Genomic DNA, 21,995 nt, shown 5'->3' with positions numbered 1-21,995 from the left:
ATAGAGGAAGATTGGCACAGATGTTAGCTCAGAGTGAATCTTCCTCAAGCAAAAAGAGGAAGATTGGCAACAGATATTAGCTCATTGCAAATCTTCCTCACCAAAAAAAATAGTATTAAAATAACCCATAACTACAATAATCTGTTCATTGGATACACACATAACAAATAAGTAAACTGTAACATCAATAATCTAAAATGTGAGGAGAGGAGAAATAAAAATGTAAAGTTTAGGAATGCTATCAAACAAATTGTTAGTTTAAAATAAGGAGTTATAATTTTAAGATATTTTATGTAAGGCTCATGGTAACAACAAAGAAAAACCTACAGTAGTTACACAAAAGAGCATGATGAAGTCAAAGCTTAAGGATACAAAAAGTCATTAAATTGCAAAAGAAGACAGCAGGATAAGGAGAAAGGAACAAAGGACCTACAAACAGACATAAAACAATTAACAAAATGGAAATAGTTGATTCTCACCTATCAATAATTACTTGAAATGTAAATGGATTAAATTCTCCAATCAAAAGACACAGAATGTGTGAATGGATAAAAATGCCACCTACTCACTTTGACTTTTAAACACACACATAGACTGAGAGTAAAGGTGTGGAAAAAGATTTTTCAAGCAAATGGTAACCAAAAAAAAGCTGGGATAGTAATACTTGGACATAACCACCTTTTAACTCAAAATGGTAAAAAGAGAAAAAAAGGCCATTATGTGATGATAAAGAGGCCAAGACATCAAAAGACATAACAACTGTAAATATTTATGCACACAAGAACACCTAAATATATGAAGCAAATACTAACCAAACAAAAATGAGAAATTAACAGCAATACAATAATAACAGAGACTTTAACACTCTCAACAAGAGCATCCAGACATACAATTAATAAGAAAACACTGTATTTAAACACTATAGACTGAAAGGAGCAAACAGATAAAGAACATTTTATTCGACGATAGCAGAATAAACACTCTTCTCAAGCACACATGGAATATTTTCTAAGATAGATAATGTTTGGCCACAAAACAAGTCTTACCATACTCAAAAAGACTAAAATCATACCAATTATCTTCTCTGGCCACAACAGTATGAAAGAGAAATCAACAACAGGAGGAAAATTCATGAATATAGAGAAATTAAACAACACTCTCCTGAACAACCAATGCACCAAAGAAACTGAGGGGGAAATAAAAACATATCTTGAAAGGAATAAAAATAGAAACACAATATACTAAAACATATGGGATACAGCAAAAGGAGCTCTTAGAATGAAGTTTATAGCTAAAAACACATACATAAAGAAAATAGATCTCAAATTTATAAAACTAACTTTATACCTCAGGGAACTAGAAAAAGAAGAATAAACTAAGCCCAAGGTTAGCAGAAGGAAGGAAATGAAAGATTACAGCAAAAATAGAGAACCGAGAAACAATAAAAAAAAAGATAAATTGGTACTTTGAAAAGATGAACAAAATTGACAAACCTCTAGCCAGACTAGTCAAGAAAAAAAGAGAGAGGACCCAAATCAACAAAATTATAAATGAGAGAGGAGACATTATAACTGATACTACAAAAACACAAAGGATCATAGAGGCTACTATGAGCAATTATACACCAACAAACTAGACAACCTAGAAGAAATGGATAAATTCTTAGAACATACAACTTACCAAGACTGAATCAGGAGAAACTGAAAATTTGAACAGTCCAATTACTCGTAAGGATATTGAATCAGTAATCAAAAATCTCCCAATAAAAAAAAAAAAGGCCTAGGACGACATGGATACACTAATAAATTTTATCAAACATGTAAAGAAGAATTAATGTCAATCCTTCTCAAACTCTTCCAAAAAATCAAAGAGAAAAGAACATCATTGAACTCATTTTACAAGATCAGCATTACCCTGATACCAAAGTCAAATAAGCACATTACAAGAATATCCCTGATGAATATAGATGCAAAAATTCTCAATAAAAACTAGCAAACCAAATTTGACAGCACATTAGAAAGACCATACAGCATGATCAAGTGGGACCCATCACTGGGATGCAAGGATGGGTCAACATATGTAAATCAGTAAGAGTGATAAATCACATTAATAGAATGAAAGATAAAAATCATATGATTATCTCCATAGATGGAGAAAAAGCATTTGACAAAATTCAACATCCTTCATGATAAAAATGATCAAGAAATTAGGTATTGAAGAAATGTACCTCAACATAATAAAGGCCATATATGACAACTCACAGCTAGCATGACTCTCAATCGTGAAGACAGAAAGCTTTTCCTCTAAGATCAGGAACAAGACAAGGATACCCACTTGCAACACTCCTATTCAACATAGTATTGAAAGTCCTAACCAGAGCAATAGGTCAAGAAAAATAAAAAGCATCAGAATCAGAAAGAAAGAAGTAAAACTGTCTCAATTTGCAGAAAACATGATTTTAAATATAGAAAACTCTATAAAGAGATTTTAAAAACTGTCATAACTAATGAATTCAGTAAAGTTACAGAATACAAAGTCAACATTAAAAAATCAGTAATGTTTCTACACACTAACAACAAGTTATCTGGAAAATAAATAAAGATAATTATCCCATTTGCAATAGCAGCAAACAATAAAATACTTAGGAATAATTTAATCAAGGAGGTAGAAGATCTCCATATTGAAAACTACAAGATATTGATGAAAAAAATTGGAGAAGACTAATAAACTGAAAGATATCCCATGTTCATGGACTTGAAAAACTAGTATCACTACAGTGTCCATGCTACCCAAAGCCATCTATACATTCAATGCAATCTCTATCAAGATTCCAATGGTATTATTTATAGAAGTAATAAAAACAGTCCTAAAATTCGGATGGAGCCATAAAAGATGCTTAATAGCCAAAGCAATCATGAGAAAAAAAAAAAGCCAGAGACATCAGAATTATTGATTTCAAACTAATTATAAAGTTATACTAGTCAAAACAGTATGGTACTGGCACATAGAACACTGGAACAGAATTGAAAGACCAGAAAAAAATCCATGTGTACTTAGCAAATATTTGACAAGGGAGCTAAGAATATTCAATGGAGAAAGGAAAGTGGCTTCAACAAATGGTGCTGAGAAACCTGGATAGTCACATGTAAAAGAATGAAAATAGACCTCTTTCTTACACCATTCACAAAAACTAACTGAATAATTCAAAAGAAACAAAAGACTTAAGTGTAAGACCAGAAATCATAAAACTCCTAGCAGGAAACAGAGAAGAAAAGCTCCTTGGCATGGGTCTAGGCAATTATTTTTTGGATAAGACATCTAAGCACCAGCAACAAAAGCAAAAACCAACAAGAGGAACTACATCAAACCAAAATGCTTCTACACAATAAAAGAAACAATCAACAAAATGAAAATGCAAACTACAGAAGAGAATATTTGCAAACCGTATGTTGGATAAGGGGTTAATATCAAAATATATAAAGAAATCACACAACTCAATAGCAAAAAAACAACTTGAAGCCACTTCAAAAACGGGCAAAGGACTTGAATAGACATTTTTCCAAAGAAGGTATTTAAACAGCTTAGAGGTGCATGAAAGCATGCTCAACATCACTAATCATTAGTGAAATGCAAATTAAAACCACAATGAGATTTTATTTCATGCCTATTAGAATGACTATCAGCAAAAAGACAAGAGATAACAAATGATGGCAAGGATGTAGAGAAAAGGTAAGTCTGGCACACTCTTGGTAGAACTGTAAACTGGTACAGCCACTATAAAAAAACAGTATGGAGTTTCCTCAAAAAATTAAAAATAGAACTATCAGGAGCCAGCCCCACAGCCAAGTGGTTAAGTTCAAATGCCTGCTTCAGCAGCCCGGGTTTCAGATCCTGAGCATGGACCTATGCACCGCTCATCAAGCCATGCTGTCAGCATCCCATATGGAAGAGCTAAAAAGACCTACAGCTAGGAAAGAAAACTATGTACTGGGGTTTTGGGGAGAAAAGGAAAAAAAAGAGAAAGACTGGCAACAGATGTTAGATCAGAGCCAATCTTCCTCGCCAAAAAAAAAAAAAGGCATAAAAAAATATAACTATTATGTGATCCAGTAATTCTCCTTCTGAGAACAGATCTAAAGTAAACAAAAACACTATGTCAAAAAGATATCTGCACTCCCATGTTAACAGCAGCATTATTTACCATAGCCACAAAGTAGAAACAACCTAAGTGTCCATCAACAGATGAACAGATAAAGAAAGTGTGGTCTTGGGGCCAGCCCCATGGCCTAGTGGGTAAGTTAGCTGCAATCTGCTCCAGTGGCCCAGGGTCGATTCCCAGCTGAAGACCTACACCACCTGCCGGCAGCCACGCTGTGGGAGTGGCGCACATACAAAATAAAGACTGGCAAAGATGTTACCTCAAGGCGAATCTTCCTCAACAACAACAACAAAAATATGGTATATATACAATGGAATATTGTTCAGCCATAAACAAGAAGGAAATCCTGCCATTTCTGACAATATGAATGGACCTTGAGTGCATTCTGCTAAGTGAAATAAGTTAAAGACAAATACAGTAGGATCTCACTTATATGCTGAATCTAAAACAAAAAACAAAACGCAAAAAACTCCAAACTCAGCAAAAGAGATTAGAGTTATGGTTACCAGAGGCAGGGAGTAGAGAGAGAGGGAATTAAATGAAGGTGGTCAAAAGGGACAAATGTCCACTTATAAGATTTAAGTACTTGGGAAGTACTATACAACGTAATGACTATAATAATACTGCTATATGTAATATTTGAAAGTTGCTAAGAGAGTAAACCTAAAAGTTCTCATCACAAGGAAAAAAAGGGGTTTTTTTTGTACCTATATGAGGACACAGAAGTTAACTAAACTTACTACAGCAATTAGTTCACAATATATGTATTTCAAGTCATTCTGTGGTACACTTTAAACTTACACAGAGCTGCATATCAATTCCATCTCAATAAAACTGAAAATAAATAAATAAAAAGCCATCTTCAAAATGACAGGAAAGTTTCAGAGTTCCCACCCTTGACCTACCTGTTCCCCAGCACTGCAGCAACCTTAGTCTTGAGCAGGCAGAAGCCCAGTTCCCAGTTCTCCCCTCAAACGAGAGGGGGCAGACATTATTTGAAAATTGTGTTATTTCTGTTCTAACCTGTCTTGGGGATACCTGAAAGACTGATAAAAGGCACTTGCCTGTTTTGCATAACTTGGAACAGATGTAGGAAAAGCGGCAGGTCCTACTGGTCAATGGTATGAGGTAGAATACAAATCCACACACGGAGCAAGAGATTACAGGTGCAAACATATAGTAGGCCATCTAAGGCCCAAAGGAGAGGCTGGGATGAGACTATTTGGGAATACAGAACATTCAAAAGCAGCCACATATATGTGAGAATTTAGGAAGCAACACGCAAGCCCAGGCAAGACATGTGCTCTCAAAACTGCTGAGAAGACCTTAAACTTTCACCTTGGGTTAATCCCAAGATTAAGGGTATACTAAAAAGCAATGTTACCTCAGTAAGAAAAAAATAAACCAAATTAAAAAAAGTATCCTAGCTAACTGATGGAGTGCCCCAGTAAAGAGAAAATATGCAAAGGCAGGGAGAGGGTGCTGTTCTTTTTTCTTTTTATCAGTGTTTTGTTTGTTTCAGCTCCTGGTATTCAAGGAAATCTGTCAAAAGACTAGGTGAACATAAACTACAGAAACAGAGTCCTCAGTGATCACACATGACAAGATATAGTCTTGGCAAAAATAGTTTGGCTCTCAAAACTAATGGACTACAACAGCCTTCAACCATCAAAAAAAAAAAAAAAAGCAAACCCTGAGGAAGGGGAAAATCTAATTTCCAGAGTTACCACATTAAAATAGAAAAATTTCCATTTTCAACAAAAAAAAATCACAAGGCCTAAAAAACACGAAAGTATGGCTCATTCAAAGGAATAAAAGAGACAGAATCAACTCTGAGGAAGCCTAGACATCAGACTTACCAGACAAAGACTTCAAAATAACTGTCTTAAATATGTTCAGAAAGTTAACGGAAAACACAAACAAAAAACTAAAAGGAAAAAAACTAAAAAACTAAAGGAAATCAAGCAAACAATCTATGAACAAAGCTGAAATGAAAAGTTCATGAGAAAAGTTTAACAGCAGAGTTGAGCAGGTAGAGAAAAGAACTGAACATAGGACTATTAAAATTATCAACACTTACAAACAGAAAGAAAAATAAATGAAAAAAAGTGAACAGAGCCTAAGAAGCTGGTGGGACACCACCAGATGTACCAACATACATATTTTGTGAATCTCAGAAGGAAAAGAGAAAGGAGCACAGAGATTATTTGAAAAAATAACAACTAAAAATTTCCCAAATTTTTTGAGGTAAGACATGCATCTACAAATGCAAGAAACTCAATGAAACTGAAGTAGGAGAAACTCAAAGACATCTGCTCCAAGACAAATTGTAATCAAACTGCCAAAAGCTCAAGCAAGAATCTTGAAAGCAGGAAGGGAGAATTAACTCATACATACAAGCGTTCTGCAATAAGATATTCAGACAATTTCTTACGAGAAACTTTGAAGGCCAAAAGGAAGTGAGATACTTAAAGCGCTGAAAGAAAAAAAACTGTCAACCAAGATTTCTATATTCAGCAATACTATCCTTCAAAAATGAGGGATAAATTTAAGACATTCCCAGGCAAACAAAAGTTGAGGTAATTCATTACCACTAGACCCGCAATACCAGAAATGCTAAAGAGAGTCCTTCAAGTTGAAATGAAGGGATACTAAACAGTAACTCAAAACCATACTGAAGAAAACATAAAAGTTCACCAGTAAAAGTAAATATACAGACCAATATAAAAAACAATATTACTGTCATTTTGATTTGTAACTCCACTTTTCATTTTCTACAGGACTTAAAAGATAAAAGCATAAAAACTATAAATTATGTAATTTGTGGCATCAGTAATATAAGGAGGGCTGAAATTTCTAAGAGAAGTATTCATGTATGCAATTGAAGTAAACTTGGTATAAGTTGAAATTGGATAGTTAAAACACTAGGATATTCTATGTAATCCCATGGTAAACACAAAAAATACCTAAAGAATACGCATAAAGGAAATCAAAACATATCGCTATAAAAAATTAACTAAACACAAACATAGGCAGTAATGGAGAAAATGAGAGGCAAAAAAGTTCTAAGACATATAGAAAACAAATAGAAAAGTGGCAAAAATAAGTCTTTCCTTATCAGTAATTATTTTAAATGTAAATAGATTAAACTGTGCAATCAAAAGGCAAACATAGGGGAGGTGATGCCAGCCAATGGTGGACTAGGAAGCTCCAGGCCCTCATTCCTCATAGAAACCCAAGTTAACAACAATATATGGACCAGAATACTTTTGTGAAAACTATAAAGACCACTTGAGATGGTGTAGTACCAGGCCAACAGAAAGCCAAAAAGGGATTCCATAGAAAAGAGTAGGAAAGTTCGTGGCAATTTTCACACACATCCATCTCCCCCTACTCAGTGTAGATAGGTGCAACTGGGGTAAACCTTCCATGTGGGAGCTCCTCCCTTGGGATGGAGACAAGAATGGATCATGTCTCCAACATTCTGGCTTGTCTAGGGGCTGCCTGATGGACAGATTGCTGTCTTACCAGACTTGGAGCACTGATGGAAATGGTGGCAGACTTTGGAAACCACTGAAACTGTAGGTGAGTGCCACAGCATAGTAGTGCTGCAGAGATTCTGCAGTTCTACAGGCAGATGCCAGAGAGAGCAAGAGGTTACAAGCTCCTATGGAATCTGAGACAACTAAAACTACACACAATTCCAGAGAAGACACCACCAGAAAATGTTGGAGAGGTCCCAAACTTCTATGTGGACTGACTGGTGAAGGGATTCCCCTGAATGAAGCCAGTCTATAAAGACTGGGAGAGGAGGTTGTTTTTTCAAATGGTCAAATCTCAACAACAGATCACAAAGCATATAATGAAACAGGAAAACATGGCCCAATCAAAGAAACAAAATAAAACTCCAGGCATGGATCCTAAAGAAAAACAGATTGCTGAATTTCTTGACAAAGTATTCAAAACAACTTTTTAAAGATATTCAATGAGCTAAAAGAGAGTACTGATAGACAACTAAACAAAATAAGGAAATGCATGAACAAAAAGAGAATAACAACAGACTACAAAACAGAACAAAACAGAAATGCTGGAGCGTAAAGTACAATAACAGAGCCAGCATTACCCTGATACCAGAGCCAACCAAAGACACTAGAAGAAAACTAAAGACCAATACCCTAGATGAATATTGATGCAAAAGTCCAAACACAGTATTAGCAAAGTAAATTCAACAGCACGTTAAAAGGATTATACACCACAACCAAGTGGGATTTATTTCTGGAATGCAAGGATAGTTCCACATATGAAAACTCAACCAACGTAATATGCCACATGAACAGAATGAAAGACAAAAACGATATGTTCCTATCAGTTAATACATAAAAAGCATTTAACAAGATTCAACACTGTTTCATGATAAAAACACTTAATAAACTAGGAATAGCAGGAAACAATCTCAAGATAATAAAGGACATAGGACATATATATAAAAAAAAATCACAGCTAACATCATATGAAATAATGGAAGACTGAAAGCTTTTCCTCTAAGAATAGGATCAAGACAAGGATGCCCACTCTGGCCATTCTCTTCAACATAGTGCTAGAAATCCTACCCAGAGCAATTAGGCAAGAAAAAGAAAGAAAAGGCATCTGGGAGGAGTAACATCAGCATCATGGCAGAGTGAGCTCTCCCCTTAAACTCTCCTCTCTAAAATACAACCCAAAGGACATTCATAGACCAACAGAAGATATTCACACAACACAAAAAACGTCTGAGAGACCCATGCAGCCACATGTCTGAAGGTAGTGGTGCTGGATCCCCCAGAGGAAATGGAAGGTGGTAAGGGGTACTTTTCTCTTCTCAACAGCAGTGACCCCAGGACTGCATGTGGTTCTGCAAGGAAAGGGGGGAGGGGCAGCCCTCCAATGAGAACATTGCTCTCCAAGTTCCCTCACAGCCCATGAGAAAGCCCAATACATAGAGGTGACTTAGCTATTGCAGGGGTGTCTTCATCAAGATGGCACCCTAGGAGAGCAGTTAGTGAGGGCCGAGAGAGAATGCCCCAGGATTGTGCAGGAGAAAGTGCTCCTCCCCCAGCTCAGCACTCCAGCTCTACAATCTGACAGAGCGCTGCACAGAGGACAGCAGCAGCTGGGGGAAGCCCAGATGAAACAAATTTCCCTTTCCTCACCTAGCACTCCAGCTCTGCAATCTGCCAGAGCATCACACAAGAGAAAAGGAGTCAGCAGCTCAGGGAAGCATGCAGATGAAAGAAAGAGCCCCTGCCCTACCCAGCACTCCAGCTCTACCATCAGCTAGAGTGCAGCACAGACAAAAAAGGAGTCAGCAGCTGGAGCCAGGGAGCCATGGACCATGCCAGGCCCAGAACACATAGGGCCTGACACCCAGCCAGTGGTGGTAGGAGGAAGCTGCAACCAGAAAATATCACTCTGCAGAGGGAAAAATCCACACCTCTAAGCAGTATGAAAAAGTATACTAAATTTCCAGACCAGAAAGAAAATGACAAGTAGCCAGAAACCAACCCTGAAGACACAAGAATTCATAACCTAAATGACAAAGAATTCAAAATAGCTATCATAAAAACACTCAATGAGTTACAAGAAAATACAGAAACACAATTCAACGAAATCAGGAGCATCTTCACAAAAGAGACTGAAACTATAAAGAAACAATCAAGGTCCAGCCCAGGGCTGAGTGGTTAACTTCACACACTCCACTTCAGAGGCCCAGGTTTTCACCAGTTTGGATCCCGGGCACAGACATGGCACCACTCATCAAGCCATGTTGAGGTGGCATCCTACATAGCACAACCAGAAGAACTCACAACTAGAATATACAACTATGTACTGGCCAGCTTTGGGGAGAAGAAGAAAAAAAAAAGATTGGCAACAGATGTTAGCTCAGGTGCCAGTGTTAAAAAAAAAAAAGAACCAATCAGAACTGTTGGAGATGATGAACACAATGGATGAAATAAGAAAAATCTGGATTCTCTAAACAACACAGCTGACATCATAGAGGACTGAATTAGCAATTTAGAGAACAGAAATATACAAATGCTTCAGATGGAAAAAAAGAAAAAACTAAGACTAAAAAGAAATGAAGAAATTCTCAGAGAAATATCTGACTGAATAAGGAAATGCAACATAAGGATTATAGTTATTCCAGAGGGAGAACAGGAGAATGGAGCAGAAAGCTTGTTCAAAGAAATAATACCAGAAAATTTCCCAGATCTGGGGAAAGAGCTGGAAATACAAGTGAATGAAGCAATAGATCTCCTAACTATATCAATGTAAAAAGACCTACCACAAGGTATACAGAAATAAACCTGGCAAAAGTCAATGACAAAGAGAAAATATTAAGGGCAGAAAGTCAGAAGAACATAACTTACAAAGGAACCCTTATCACGCTTTCAGCAGATTTCTCAACAGAAACCTATAGGCTAGGAGACAGCGGAATGACATATTCAAAATTCTGAAACAGAAAAACTTTCAGCCAAGAATACTCTATGCAGCAAAAATACCCTTCACATATGATGGAGAAATAAAGTTTCCCAAATAAACAAAAGCTAACAGTCATCACCACAAGACCGCCCCTACAAGAAATCCTCAAGGCGGCCCTCATACCTGAAAAAAACTAGGAGAGGGGCCGCAAAGCCCTGAGCAAGGAGATGAATACGTAGGCAATAATCAGAAAATGGCAGCTCTCTATTAGATCAGGTTAGTAAACACTTAAGTATAATGTTAAAGATAAAAGAAGGAAAATACCAAACTAAAAATAGTCTTGTCATTTTAACCACAAACTCACAATACAAGATAGAATAAGATATTAATAATAACTTAAAAAGATAAGAAGAAAGGGATGGGATTCCCTTAGTCTAAGGAAATAAGAGGCTATCAGAAAATGGACAATCTCATCTACAAGATTTCTTATACGAACCTAACAGAAGTCACTAAACAAATGATTAGAACAGAGACACAAATGATAAACAAGGACAAAACTAAGAAAACCTTAATAGAAAACTACCTAACCAAAGTGACAGCCCGAAATACACAGGACGAGAAACGAAATGCAGAACTGGAAAATGAGCAATAAAATGGCAGCATTAGGCCCCCACATTTCGGTAATCACTCTAAATGTAAATGGATTGAATTCTCCAGTCAAAAGACACAGAGTGGCAGGATGGATTAAAGAACAAGACCCAACAACATGCTACCTCCAGGAAACACATCTCAGCTCCAAAGACAAACAGGCTCAGAGTGAAGGGATGGAAGATGATACTCCAAGCTAATGGCAAACAAAAGAAAGCAGGTGTTGCCAGACTTATATTAGACAATGTAGACTTCAAGATAAAACAGGTCAAGAGAGATGGTGAGGGGCAGTATATAATGATAAGACGGACACTCCACCAAGAAGACTTAACACTTATAAACACAGATGCACCAACACAGGAGCACCAAAGTACATAAAGCAACTATTAACCAAACTAAAAGGAGATATTAACAACAACACAATAATAGTAGGGGACCTCAACACCCCATTTACATCCATGGATAGATCATCCAGACAAAGAATCAACAAGGAAATAGTGGAATTAAATGAAAAACTAGACCAGATGGACTAATAGATATATATATAGAACACTCCATCCAAAAACAGCAGAATGCACATTCTTCTCAAGTGCACAAGAAACATTCTCAAGGACAGACCATATATTGGGAAGCAAGGCAAGCCTCAATAAATTTAACAAGACTGAAATCATATCTAGATTATTTTCCAACCATAATGCTATGACCTAGGAATTAACTACAAGAAAAAAGCTGGGAAAAGAACAAAAATGTGGAGACTAAACAACATGCTACTGAACAACCAATGGATCACTGAATAAATTAAGGGAGAAATCAGAAAACATCTGGAGACAAATGAGAAAGAAAACGCACCATACCAGTTCACATGGGATGCAGCAAAAGCGGTCCTAAGAGGGAAACAGCAATACAGGCCTATGTTAACAAACAAGAAAAATCTCAAATAAGCAATCTTAAACTACATCTAACAGAATTAGAAAAAGTACAAGCAAAGCCCAAACTCAGCAGGAGGTAGGAAAAAATTAAAATCAGAGAATTAAATGAAATTGAAACAAAAAAAAGACTGTAGAAAGGATGAAACAAGGAGCTGATTCTTTGAGAAGATAAACAAAACTGACAAACAGCCAGACTCACTAAGAAAACAAGAGAGAAAGCTCAAATAAATAAAACTAGAAATGAAAGAGGAGAAATTACAATGCATACCACAGAAATACAGAAGATTATAAGAGAATACTACAAAATATGCCAACAAACTGGAAAATCTAGAAGAGATAAATTTTTAGACTCCTATAACCTCTCAAAACTGAATCAAGAAGAAATAGAGAATCTGAATAGAGCAAACACAAGTAAAGAGACTGAAAGAATAATCAAAAACTTCCCAAAAAATAAAAGTCCAGGACCAGACGGCTTCTCTGGAGAATTCTACCAAACATTCAAAGAATATTTATTACCTATCCTTCTCGAACTATTCCAAAAAATTGAGGAAGATGGAACAATTCCTAACACATTCTATAAGGCGAAAATCACCCTGATACCAAAGCCTGACAAGGACAACACAAGGAAAATTACAGGCCAATATCGCTGATGAAAATACATGTAAAAATCCTCAACAAAATATTGGCAAACCAAATAAAGCAATACATTAAAAAAATCATATGCCATGATCAAGGGACATACCAGGGACAGAGGAGTGATTCAACATCCACAAACCAATCAATGTGATACACCACATCAACAAAATGAGGAACAAAAACCACATGATAATTTCAATAGATGCAGAGAAACGATTTAACAAGCTCCAACATCCATTCACGATAAAGACTCTCAATAAAATGGGGATAGAAGGAAAGTACCTCAACACAATAAAGGCCATCTATGACAAACTCAATGCCAACAGCATACTCAACGGGGAAAAACTGAAAGCCATGCCTCTGAGAACAGGAACAAGACAAGGGTGCCCACTCTCACCACTCTTTTCAACACAGTACTGGAGGTTTTGGCCAGAGCAATTAAGTAAGAGAAAGAAATAAAAGGAATCCAAGTAGGGAGTGAAGAAGTGAAACTCTGTTTGCAGATGACATGATTTTATATATAGAAAGCTCTAAAGAATCGGAAACCTATTAGAAATAATCAACAACTACAGCAAAGGTGCAGCTTACAAAGTCAACTTACAAAAATCAGTGGCATTTCTGTACTCCAATAATGAATGGACAGATAACTCAAGCATACAATCCCACTTCCAATCTCAACAAAAAGAATAAAATATCTAGCAATATATTTAACTAAGGAAGTGAAAGACCTATACAAGGAAAATGATAAGACATTACTGAAAGAAATCGATAATGACATAAAGAGATGGACAGAGATTCCATGCATATGGATTGGAAGAATAAACATAGTTAAAATGTCCATACTACCTAAAGCAATCCCAATCAGAATCCCAATCAGAATCCCAATGACATTCTTCATGGAAACAGCAAAAAGAATCTTAAAATTCACATGGGGCAACAATAGACCCCAAATAGCCAAAGCAATCCTGAGAAACAAGAACAAAGCTGGAGGCATCACACTCTCTGACATCAAAATATACTGCAAAGCTATAGCAATCAAAAAGCATGGTACTCGTACAAAAACAGACACACAGATCAATGGAACAGAATTGAAAGCCCAGAAAAAAAACACACACACATCTAATGGACAGCTCCTCTTTGACAAAGGAGCCAGGGACATACAATGGAGAAAGGAAAGTCTCTTCAATAAATGGTTTTGGGAAAACTGGACAGCCACATGCAAAAGAATGAAAGTAGACCATTATCTTTCTCCATAAACAAAAACAGACTCGAAATAGACCAACGACTTGAAGGTATGACCTGAAACCATAAAACTTCTGGAAGAAAATATAGGCAGTGCACTCTTTGACATCAGTCTTTAAAGGATCTTTTCAAATACCATGTCTATTTGGGCAAGGGAAACAAAAGAAAAAGTAAACAAGTAGGACTTCATCAGACTTAAGAGCTTCTGGAAGGCAAAGGAAAGCAGGAGCAAAATGAAAAGACAACCCACCAACTGGGAGAAAATATTTGCAAATTATATACCTGACAAGGGGTGAAATCTCCATAATATACAAAGAACTCACACATCTGAACTACAAAAAAAAACAAACAACCCAATCACAAAGAGGGCAGAGGATACTAACAGACATTTTTCTAAAGAAGATATACACATGACCAATATGCACACGAAAAGATGCTCGACATCACCAATCATCAGGGAAGTGATAATCAAAACTACACTTAGGTATCACTTTATGCCTGTTAGAATGGCTATAATCACCAAGACAATAAATAGCAAACGGAGACAACGTGGAGAAAAGGGAACCCTCATACACTGCTGGTGGGAATGCAAACTGGTGCAGTCACTATGGAAAACACTATGGAGATTTCTCAGAAAGTTAAAAACAGAAATACCATATGACTCAGCTATCCCACTACTGGGTATTTATCCAAAGAACTTGAAATCAACAACACAAAAGGACTTATGCACCCCTATGTTCACTGCAGCATTATTCACAATAGTCAAGATGTGGAAACAACCCACATGCCCACTGACTGAGGACTGGATAAAGAAGACGTGGTACATATATACGATGGAATACTACTCAGCCATAAAAAAAGACAAAATCGTCCCATTCACAACAACATGGATGGACCTTGAGGGTATTATGTTAAGTGAAATAAGCCAGATAGAGAAAGACAAACACCATATGATTTCACTCATTTGTGGAAGATAAACAAACTTATGGACAAAGAGAACCGTTTAGTGGTTACCAGGGGAAGAGGGTTGGGGGCTGGGCACAAGGGGTGAAGGGGAGTAATTACATGGTGATAGACAAGTAATAACGTACAACTGAAATTTCACGTTATAAACCACTATGATCTCAATAAAAAGGAAAAAAGGCGTCCAAATTGGAAAGGAAGAAGTAGAATTATCTGTTTGCAAATGACATAATCTTATACGTAGAAATCGATAAAGATTAAAAAAAAACCATTAGAATAAACAAATTCAGCAAAGTTGCAGAAATCAAAATCAACACATAAAAATCAGTTGTATTTCTATACACTAACAACGAACAATCTGAAGTGGAAATTAAGAAAACAACTCTATTTACCACAGCATTGAACTGAATAAAATATTTAGAAACAATTCTAACCAAGGACATGAAAGAGTTGTACACAAAACTACAAAACATTAATAAAAGCAATTTTTTAAAAATACATGGAAAAGAGGCCAGCCCAGTGACGCAGTGGTTAAGTTTGCATGCTCTGCTTCGGTGGCCTAGGGTTTGCGGGTTCAGATCCCAGGCGCAGACCTACACACCACTCATCAAGCCATGCTGTGGCAGCATCCCATATACAAGTTAGAGGAAGACTGGCACAGATGTTAGCTCAGGGCCAATCTTCCCCACCAAAAAAAAAAAGTGGTTAAGACGGTAAATTCTATTTTATGTTTTTACAATTAAAAATAACATAAAATAAGATCAAAAAACAGAAGCAATGTCAGACAGAAACAGGGTCACTTCACAGGGAAAAAAGTTTTGACTCACCAGAAAGACGCAATAATTTCAAACTTTATGCATCTAATAATATAACTTCAAAATAGAATAAAAATTAACAGAACTATAGAAACTGACAAGTCCATAATAATAGTGAGAGATTACAACACATCTCTTTCAGTGATTAATGATCAAGCAGACATGTTTGATTCATGCTAAATAAACAAAGACAGGAAATGATGTCAGCAAGGTAGTGGAATAGCAAGTGACCCGCTTGCATCTCCCTACACAAGCAATGATTTGGCAGCCAAACATGAAGAAAAGTGTCTCTGCAGGAGCTCTGGGATCTGGAAGGAGGCTGCAAAACCCCAGTGAATCCCAAGACCCAGGAGAGTTGCTTCGAAAAGGCAGATCTGAGGGGCTGGCCCCGTGGCCGAGTGGTTAAGTTCGCGCGCTCCGCTGCAGGTGGCCCAGTGTTTCGTTGGTTCGAATCCTGGGCGCGGATATGGCACTGCTCATCAAACCACGCTGAGGCAGCATCCCACATGCCACAACTAGAAGGACCCACAATGAAGACTACACAACTATGTACTGGGGGGCTTTGGGGAGAAAAAGGAAAAAAATAAAATCTTAAAAAAAAAAAAAAAAGGGCAGATCTGAAGCCTGGTGGCAAGCTCACCAAACGTGGTTCCACCTGCAAACTGAGAGCAGCCCCGACTCCCGATGGACTCAGCTCCAGGCCTGCTTGGCCATGGTGCTGCAACCAGGCCCACCTGCCAAAGGATCCAGGAGGAGCCACGCTGTCCGTACCCCTGGTAACAGGCCTACCAGCCTTGGATCAGACTACGGATCCTAAAGCAGCCCTGTGACCTGGCTCTAACCCTGCTCTCAGTCCTGCTCACGCAAGGACCCAGCAACAGCCATCCATGCCCCTGGTAGCAGGCCCACCGACCTCAGTGCTGGCTGCGGAACCTAAGCGGCCCTGAGACTTTGTTTCAGCCCGACTCTGCCACGGCCTAGGGGAAGTCCTGCCTTCCCAGGGAACCAGTGGGAGACATATCCATCCGAGCCCCCAGTGGCAGGCCTGATGACCTTAGCCCCAGCTGTGGACCCTGAAGCAGCCCCGTGACCAGCTCCAGCCCTGCTCGAGTGCAGTCCCAGAGGCAGTCTCGTCCACCTGGGGATCCGGCAGGAACATCTACCCACAAAACATTCACCATAAAGAAACTGATTGATAAATTCTACCACATTTAAATTAAGAACTTTTCTCATCAGAAAAAATTCATAAATAGGAAAAATTATTTGCAACAAATATAAGGGCTTAGCATCTAGAATATATAAAGAATCTACGGCATACAAAGAAAGCCCAGAAACAACTAAGAAAAACAAACACCACAACAAGATAACGGGCAAAAGGATATCAGGAGGCACTTCTCAAAAGAAATACAAACAGCAGAGAGACATGAAAAGATGCTCACTCTCATTACTATTCAGGAAATAAAAAGTAAAACTACAGTGAGATATGATTTCACATATACCAGTTGGCAAAAATTGTTTTTTAAAGATTGGCACCTGGGCTAACAACTGTTGCCAATCTTTTTTTTTTTTTTTTTCCTGCTTTATCTCCCCAAATCCCCCCTGTACGCAGTTGTATATCTTAGTTGCAAGTCCTTCTAGTTGTGGGATGTGGGACGCCGCCTCAACGTGGCCTGACGATCGGTGCCACGTCCGCGCCCAGGATCTGAACCCTGGGCCGCCGCAGTGGAGCACGCAAACTTAACCACTCGGCCATGGAGCCGGCCCCAGCAAAAATTTTAAAGGCAGGAATTATCAAGTGTTGGAGAGGACAATGAGTAACACAAGAGGCCATACACTGCTGACAGAAGTATAAACAGGGCGTTAGTAACTACTAAAGTTGAACTCCCCTCCCACCCAGTGGTCCACCCCAGGTATTTACCCCAGAGCACGAGTTCTCAGTCCCAGCACTGGCATTCGGGGTAGACAGTTCTTTGGTGCGTGGGAAGGTTGGAGGAGGAGGTGGGGAGGCTGTCCTGCGCACTGTGCCATGTTTAGCAGCATGCCGGGCCTCTAGCCACTAAAGACAGTAACACCCCACCTCCCAGTTACGACAACCAAAAGCGTCTCCCTTCCTCCCCTCACCCCAGACCCCAAAACACCATTTGAGAACTACTATACCTGTGCACCAGGAGACCGGGACCAGAATGTCCACTACAGCACTGTTTGTTTTCAACAGCAAAAACTAGAGACTGCCCAAATGGCCATCGATAGAAGGGATGTAATGGAATACAACAGAAAGAGGGAATGAAGAACTTCAGCCACACACCACTGAATAAATCTCAAAACCACACTGAGAGAAGAAACCCAGAAAACTTGCTACACGATTTCATTTTATAAGGACCAAAAGGTTAAACAAAACTAAAAAAAAAAAAAATATATATATATATATATACACACACATATATAATCTAGAGATACATACATATACACACAGTAAAACTATAAAGAAAAGCAAAGAATGATTAACAGGAGCTGCAGCACTGTGGTTACCTTTGAAGAGAAAAGATGCAGTTAGGGCAGACACACAGGGGACTTCTAAGGTTTGATAAGGTTCTATTCTTAAACTGACAAGATATTCAAAGTTGTTTCATTATTCTTTAAACTGTTCCCATGCATTTTCTATATTTTTGAATGCATATTTGGCACACTCACACAGATACAGACTAAGGCACAGGGATACTCGCACACAAATGAGCAAATACTATTAAGCTGACGCACTCACCACCCCTTGGGCAGACCGCCGTCTGCAGACGGGGAATGGCAGGCAGAAGGCGTTCGTCTGTGGTGTTCCAGAGCACACATATCTTACACCGCTAAAGGAAGAAAATTAGGACACAGTCATCTCTCCACTCTACAGTCTCAGGAAAAATCTCCTTATAAAATCCTTATGAAATTGTTTACCCAAATTTCTTCAAAGCCCAACCAGCCTGCATCCTAGCTTGTTCCCTTGACATTGCACTTAAATTCCTCTACAGCTTGTGAGAAAAGCTCATTGCCCAACCAGACCACAAGATCCAGACATCACGGAAATGCGTCCCCACAGGCCCTCAGTAAATCAGAGTACGTGACCGTGACCTCTATGGGGCTCCCATCTCCCTTCTCTTCTGACCTTCCTTGCACTCAGGCAGGCTGGCTGCAGAGGCGAGGTGTCTGAAACGTGGGAGAAAGACCTCGGTTCTCCAACAACCTCCCCTCGCATTCGCGAGTCTGCCGTCCGGTAAGAATGTGGACTCTGGAGCCATAAGTGACGAGCTATGCGAGTCTGGGCAAGTCACTTACCTTCTCTGTGCCCTCATCTCCTCACCTGTAAAATAGGATCTTCAGGGTAGTCACTCTGACAGTTGTCGTGAGGACAAAAGTCAATGCGCGGGAAACACATACAACAGCCCTGGCTCTACAAGTGTTAGCTACCATTTCAGATCCACTATCCCATACCCACAATTTTCAGAAGTCAAAAATGTTGTGAAAAATGAACAATTTCTTACAACTTGGTGACAAACTCTGGCAGCAAAATCTGAAATGATCTGAGGCTCTTTATAATCTCTGTTTACATTACTTACTGTAGACATCCATACATCTGGCTGCGAAAATTCTGTTTGATTACAGGGTGCTTCAGTGTAACTCTGACAAAATTCAAACATTCTCTTTCCCATGTCCGGCCGGGTTTGGGTCAGAGACCTGTGTCGCCACTTCACAGTCACTCTTACCCTCAGCAGCTCATTTCGTCACCTCTTCCTCTGTTGTGCCCTAAGCTGTCCCTCATCCACTCGATAACTTTCAGTGACAGTCTTCAACCAGTCATTCTGACACCAGCCTATCCTCACAGCCTGGGCAGACCCTCCCTGGGCCATAACCCCACAGGCCCTGAAATAAGGTCAAGGCCACTCACAGCCTGGTCCCCAGCCTCCCCCTAACCAGTCCCTGCCTCAGCTCTGGCCACCTCACACCCTGCAACGTCCTTCTCCAAGTCAAGCCTTCCTCTGTCACAGCTTCACCTTGATTACTGCATGTTGACTCCCACCACACGCCCTATGATGGCAGGACAGGTGCAGAATTTATTCAGTTGTATCCCCAGAAGCCAATATGGCTCCAGGGATGCAAGAGACACCCGATAAATGCTTGCTGAACTGACAAGTCATGCTGCAGAGCAAATGGCCACAGTCCAGGCAAACCCATCTACCTCATCCTGCAGGCCTTCATTTTCATCTCCACATTTTGGCTTTAAGGCAGCTATTTAGAACAGAACTAGGAACTTTTGATATACGATTGATACTAAGCAAAATATATTCCTAAAGATTCTCTGAAACCCTGCACAGGAAATGTCTGTCAATGGAGAGTCAACTAATACAGCAGACTCGACCAGGGTAAAAGGAGTAGCTAGGCTGGACGGGCAGCAGCAGCCATTTCTCCCTTTCAGTGGTCCTTGGGCTGTGCTCCCCAGGCCCTCCATCCTTCTTGCCCTGCCTAACAGAACCAAGAGAGGAATGGGACAAGAGCAAGCAGGTCCCCTGCGGGCTAAGCAAATTCCCAAAGGGAATGATGTCCAGATAGAGACTGTTGGGCAGCTATATTAAGTAGCCCATCATTTCTTCACTTATTTGGCAAACATCAAAAGCGTCTACTAGGTACCAAGCACATATGTATAAAACTGCCACTATAACAGGGGTAGCAAAGAGAGGAGAGATCAGGACCTTGACCTAGTCAGGGAGGTCACAGAATGCTTCCCTAAGGAAGGGATGACTAGACAGAGATCTGTGGGAAGAGTAAGAATTCCCTGGGTAGGCAGGGAACAGAATCCCAGGGAGAGGAAACAGCAAATGAGGGGGAAAGCAAAGCCAGTCATGCTAGAGCAGGGAATGCAAGGGAGAAGGGGTACAAGAAGAGGCTGGACCAGCCGTGCAGGGCCTTGAAGGCACCTTTAAGGAGACTTGCCGTTATCCTAAAGCAAAAAGAAATTTAAAAAGATTACAAGCAGAGCATGACACAATCAGGTTTGTATTTTAACAAGCTTAGTCTGATCGTGGTGTGGACAACTGAGTAAGAGCACCAAAAGGTACACAGGGAGACAGACAGGAAGGCAAGATGGTGGTGCCTATAGAGGAAAGTGGGCATGCCCAAGGGGGAGTCAAACAGTAAACCCCCAAGTCTGAATTGATTGGGGAGTAGGGGAAGGGCTTATCCTGGGGTTCCTGCTGAGTGATTGGGATAGGGTGGTGCCATTCACAGAGGCTGGGAGCACAAGAAGGGGACCAGATGTGGGTGAGCTCGAGCTATGTCCTGCAAGTACTGAGAGGGAAATGCTTTCGAGATAACGCAGAAATACATCAGTAGGCCAGAGATTCTGCGAGTCTGGAACAGACAAATGGCCTGGGCTGGAGTCATAAAGGAGGGAGTTTCCTGAGTATTCATGGAACGCTCAAAGCTGCAAGAACCCTAGAAACCACAAGAGATGACCAAGAAGGAAGCCTAGACTGAAAGAGAAAATGGCCAAGGAAGATGCCTTCAGAGATCTAAGGGCAGAAAGAGACAGGCCTGAGAGGTAGGATGCCAAGGAGAGGCTGAGCAAGTGGCCTGAGACAGATGGGTTAAGGCGCAAAAAGTAACCTCCTGTGCCAAAGCTGCCCAGAGGCCCCAGCTGGACATTCTAAACAGGCCCTGGCACCCAGGAAGAAAAGGTTCTTTGATTGGAGACCTGGTGCTCCCAGGACCAATCTGAAGGGTTTGGGGGGTGAGGTGGGGGAGGGGGACCTCTACTGTTTCAAACGAAAATTTTTCCAATGAGACACTACAACTAAATGCAGCTAAATCCTAACTTGGATCCTATACCACAGAAAGGAAATGGGTGGCACTAGCAGACAAATCTAAGTGAAACTTGTATATGTCAGTGTCCTGGTTTTGCCAATTATTCCGTTAAATAAAATATTAACATTTGGGGAAGCAGGTGAATAGGATGTGGGAATTCTTTGACCAATTTTTTAACATTTTTTTTAATTCTGAAATTATTTCAAAATGATTTTTTTTCAAATAAGACACTTTATAAGTGTGAACATCTCAAAACTGAGCATGGTGTAAAACTGCTCAAGAAAGGCCTCTGTGATAAATAGG

At 39.5% G+C, this 21,995-nt stretch overlaps 1 protein-coding gene across 4 annotated transcripts in view; it reads right to left on the bottom strand.

Annotated features, from left to right (window-relative positions):
- Positions 1–21,995, bottom strand: part of PGBD2 (piggyBac transposable element derived 2) — a 35,908-nt gene that overhangs the window by 12,538 nt on the left and 1,375 nt on the right. For 3 of the 4 annotated variants that reach the window (XM_046670848.1, XM_046670846.1, XM_046670847.1), the window contains exon 2: positions 18,613–18,703. The exons of the other annotated variant lie outside the window; for it this stretch is intronic. The gene's annotated coding sequence lies outside the window, so the exon portion shown is untranslated. The remainder of the gene's footprint in view (positions 1–18,612; positions 18,704–21,995) is intronic. 4 annotated transcript variants of the gene reach the window in all.

The sequence above is a fragment of the Equus quagga genome, chromosome 9 (genome assembly GCF_021613505.1).
Source record: "Equus quagga isolate Etosha38 chromosome 9, UCLA_HA_Equagga_1.0, whole genome shotgun sequence".
Taxonomy (NCBI): Eukaryota; Metazoa; Chordata; class Mammalia; order Perissodactyla; family Equidae; genus Equus; species Equus quagga.
The sequence above is the reverse complement of the archived record's forward strand: the minus strand, read 5'-3'. Positions and strand labels throughout refer to the sequence as shown.